Genomic DNA, 5,466 nt, shown 5'->3' on the forward strand with positions numbered 1-5,466 from the left:
TCTTCATGACTGGGTATGGGGTGTTACATTTGGTAGTACCAAAGCAAGGTTATGAAAATTGATGATATTCTGTGTGTTTGTATATCGGGGTAATAAATGAGAACCACATTGCCACGTTTGGCTTGAAAATTTTCACAGGTCTTGCCTTAATTACCGGTGCACTTCTTATCTTGTTTGTTTAGTTGTGTACTGCTTAGCTTAGTTTGTGATAGTGCCACATCATGTTATTCTGAATGTTCCTAAGGGTAACTGTTCTGCCACCGAAGCTAATGCAACATTGATCGAGAGTGGTGCCAATGGTCCCTTGTATGCAACTCCATAATCAAATTCTTATATCCATGTGTTTACAGAGGCGATTATCGGTGCCTTTCCTCAAGTCATCTATGAGGTAGCACCTGCTCCTCTACCAGTGCCAGCGGGTAAACGTTTGTCATTGGAATGTTTAAGGGCTTTAGGGGCCAAATAGTTATGTGTTATTCGCCAGACCAAGCTGACAGTTACAAAGGATTGGCTAGAGAGTGTTGTGTTGATCTTGGATCAGGATAATCCCGATGGTGTGAAGTTGGGTTGTATTATATCTTTACTGTATGGTGATGCACATCATTACTGGACGATGTGTTGGGACCGTTGGCGCACCCCACGGCGCAGCAGAAACAAAACTCGACGGTCTCACCAGCGATCCAAGTACGTAAACCGAAATCGGGAGGAAGGGATACAAATACTTACAATGGGTTCCTTGAAAAACAACAAGAACAGCAGCTACTAATGGAGTTGAAGATCGATTCAAATCGTAAGGCTCCACGAAATCACGTCTTGGCCTCTACTTAGTTCACCCGATTGAGAGCAATATTTGTTTTCCCCAAAACTATTTTTAATAAAAACGGCTGAAGGTTACGTATGTGTTTTTAAAACGGATGCTAGACCTAACACATCCCTTTTATATCTATTACCCTAACATCTTAGGGTTTCAAAGTTATTTCGAATTAATAAATAAAATATTATTTAATTAATTCAATTAAATATACATTAAAGACTTATAATTTGAATTATAATCTTTAATGTTTATTTAAAAAACTTATTTAATTATTCTGAATTATATATACCAATTAAAAGAGTTGTAATCTAAATTACATTGTTTTAATGCTTACTTACTATATTCAGGATAATTAAAATCATATGTATATCAAATATAATATCTTAACTCTAGATATATTTTAGTAACAAACAACAAATTGTACATTTTTGCTCATTTCAATCATAGGGTGTGACCTTGTAGGTTCTTGTAATGTTAGTAGAAATTATTAGAACAATTCTAATATTACATACAATGAGTGACATCTAGCAATATATCATTGTCACCTAAGTTACAAGAAATTATGATTCGACATATCATCTTCGTGATTAACTCTTTTATGTATTACATCATTTTTTCCTTTATATCTAGAATAGGCACAAGTCTTAGAATAGTCACACTTGTATCAACTTATTTGAGCATGGCCATGCATTTATAGTCTCACTCAATAAAGTGGCCTGTGATATATTTCCTATTATGTAGGAAGGACAAATCGTATATTAACCATATACACCCCACTATATATATCGAGATATATTCAATACCTTTATAGTGAAACTAGTTACAGAGCATGTTTAACTGTATCAAAACATACAATAATATATATTGGAATGACATTGATCTCAAGTCTGAGGATCATACATATACTCATCACCATGAGCAATAATATGACTGTTACATAACAATCCAAGACATATGATCATTATGGGTAAATCCAATGCATTGTTCTCTAACAATATAATCATGTATCAATTCTGACATCTCTATGTCAATGACAACTCCTTGTCGTCAATCAATAAGTTGTTAGTCTTAAGCGTATTATTATTGTCCATGCCCATAATAATACTTGACTATGGATATTTTAATAATGTTATTATATGGACATTATTATCTTTGAATGTATGTTAAACACATACATATAACTGAAAATAATAGTGGCAATGCCTTTATTCAATAAAATCGGTAAATAAATGTATTATTACAATCATCATATGATTGGTCTTTGGGCATACTCTAACAATCTCCCACTAGCACTAAGACGAATCACTCACATATCTAATATCGAGTGACTCAGTGTGACGATCATGCCTCTGCTGTGGGAGAGGCTTCTTCAAGGGATCAAAAATGTTGTCATCCATGTGTACTATGCATATTTCCACATCTCCTCGATCTATGATCTCTCAATTAAGATGAAAGCGCCTAAGAATATATTTGGATCGTTGATGAGATCTGTGTTCCTTTGCTTGTACAATGACTCTATTATTGTCACAATGGATTTCTATAGCATATGATATGCTAGGAACAACCCCTAATTCCAATATTAACTTCTTGATCCCAACATCTCTTTTGTTGCTTCACTGGCTGCAATGTATTCAACCTCTGTTGTAGAATCAATTACTGTGTCTTGCTTCGAACCTTTCCAGCTCACAACACCTCTATTAAGACAAAACACAAAACCCGATTGCGATCGTGAGTCATCCTTGTTAGTTTGGAAGCTGGCATCAGTATAACCTTTTATACTAAGCTCTTCTTCTTACCCTCCATAGACAAGAAATTTATCCTTAGTTCTTCTTAAGTACTTAAGGATATTTTTAACCGCAACCCAAGGATTTTCACTAGGGTTCACTTGATACTGACTCTTCATGCTTAAAGCATATGATACATCTGGTTGAGTACATATCATGTCATACATGATAGAACCAATAGCCGAAGCATACAGAATCTTATTCATCCGTTCACTTTCTTATGGAGATGAGGACACATTTCCTTCAAAAGAGAAATGCCATGTCTCATAGGCAAAAATCCTTTCTTGGATTCTTTCATACTAAACCTTTTCAGTAATTTATCTATATATGTACTTTGACTCAGACCTAGAAGCTGTCGTGATCTATCTCTATAGATCTTAACTCCTAAGATATACGCTGTCTCACCCAAATCTTTCTTAGAAAAACAACTACTTAACCAAGTCTTAACAGACTGTAAAGTAAGTATATCATTTCCTATGATGAGTATGTCGTCTACATAAAAGATTAGGAAAGAAACTATGCTCCCACTAGCCTTCTTATAAGCACAAGGCTCATCTTCATTTCTTATAAAACCAAACTCTTTGATTACATCATATAAACGAAGATTCCAGCTTCAAGAAGCTTGCTTTAGTCCATAAATAGACCTCTGTAGCTTACAAACCTTTCCAACATTTCCAGGAATGACAAAAACTTCTGGTTGTTTCATATACATATCCTCTTCAAGTTTTCCATTAAGAAAAGCGGTTTGGACGTCCATTTTCCAGTTTTCATAATCATGGAATGCAACTATTACGAGCAAGATCCAAATGGGCTTAAACATAGCTATAAAGGAGAATATTTCGTCATAGTCTACACCATGAACTTGTCGAAAACCTTTAGTGACTAATCATCCCTTGTATGTTTGTACATTACCATCCATGTCAGTTTTCTTCTTGAAAACCCATTTACACCCTATAGGTTTAACCCCTTCAGGTGGTTCAACCAAAGTCCATACTTGGTTTACTAACATGGGATCCATCTCAGATCTCATGGCTCAAAGCCATTTCTCAGAGTCTAGGATAGACACTGCCTCTTGATAAGTCTTGGGCTCATCTTGATCCATAAGAAGATCATCTCCATGTGTCGTAACGAGAAATCCAAATCTCTCAGGTGCACGTCGTTCTCTTGTGGATCTGCACAGTGGTTGTGTTTCTAAATATGTTGAATGCTCCTCAACAACTTGTGAAACATGCTCAACTTCAGGTTCATTGGTCTGTTGTTCTTGAAATTCTCCAAGTTCAATATTTCAACCCTTCCCTTTCTTTGAGAGAAATTCTCTTTCGAGAAAAACTCATGTTCGAGCAACAATCACTTTGTTCTCGTTAGGGTTGAAGAAATAGTATCCCTTAGTTTCTTTAGGATATCCAACAAATATACACTTATGAGATTTAGGTTTGAGCTTTATAGACATATGATGTTTTATATAAGCTTCACAACCCTAAATCTTTATAAAATCCATACTAGGACGTTTCCCAGTCCATATCTTGTATGGTGTCTTTTGAACTGATTTAGATGAAACACGATTTAGTGTGAAAGTATTTGTTTCAAGTGCATGTCCTCAAAAAGAAATCGTAATATCACTATAACTCATCATCGATCGAACCATGTCTAACAGTGTTCAATTATTTCTTTCAGAAACTTCATTCCACTGTGGTGTACCATGTGGTGTAAGCTGCGAGATAATCCCACATTCTTTCAGGAGTTCATCAAACTCTATGCTTAAGTATTCTCCACCTCGATCTGATTGAAGTGCCTTAATACTCTTGCCTAGTTGATTTTGTACTTCATTTTTAAATTCCTTAAATTTCTCAAGGGCTTCAGATTTATGGCGCATAAGATAAATATAACCATACCGACTGAAGTCATCGGTAAAAGTAATGAAGTAATGGAATCCACCTCGGGCTTGTGTATTCATTGGTCCACATAGATCACTATGTATTAATCCCATTAAATTACTTGCTCGTTCACCTTTAATATTAAAAGGAGCTTTAGTCATTTTTCCCAACAAGCAAGATTCACATAAATCATATTATTCAAAAACAAAAGAATCTAAGAATCCATCTTTATGGAGTTTTAATATGTGTTTCTCACTTATATGGCCTAAACGACAATGCCAAAGATAAGTTTGATATGAGTCATTTTTTTTGATCTCTTAGTATTTATGTTATAAGTGGTGTTTTCTTGATCCAAAATGTAGAGACCATTAACCAATTGTGTCGAACCATAAAAACATTATCTAGATAAAAAGAACAACAATTATTCTTAATAATAATCTCAAAACCAATTGTGTCGAATCATAATACATTATCGAGATAAAAAGAACAACAATTATTCTTAATAATAATCTCAAAACCAATCTTATTCAAACAATAAATAGATAATGTTCTTAGTCAAACTAGGCACAACATAATAATCCTCTAAATTTAAATCAAGTCCACTAGGCAAAGATAAAACATGTCCCTATAGCTAATGCATTAACTCTTGCTCAATTTCCCACTCGTAGGTCTATATCTCCTTTAACCAGATTCATTCTCTTTTGCAGTCCTTTTACGTAAGTACAAATATGAGAACCACAACTGGTATCTAATACCCAAGAAGTAGATGTTGACAAATTAACATCAACAACATAAATACCTTAAACAAATATTCAGTTTGCTTTTGCCTTCTTGACATCTTCAAGGTAAATAGGGCAGTTTCTCTTCCAGTGTTTGGTCTTATCGCAATGGAAACATTTTCCGTCCTTGCTAACTCCCCTTTTGGGTTTCAATGCATTTTTCCCTTTTGGTTTGGCCTTACCATTGCCCTTAGACTTTGCCATTACCTTTTTCT

The sequence above is a fragment of the Hibiscus syriacus genome, unplaced genomic scaffold (assembly GCF_006381635.1).
Source record: "Hibiscus syriacus cultivar Baekdansim isolate YM2019G1 unplaced genomic scaffold, ASM638163v2 tig00110129_pilon, whole genome shotgun sequence".
NCBI classification, from domain to species: Eukaryota; Viridiplantae; Streptophyta; class Magnoliopsida; order Malvales; family Malvaceae; genus Hibiscus; species Hibiscus syriacus.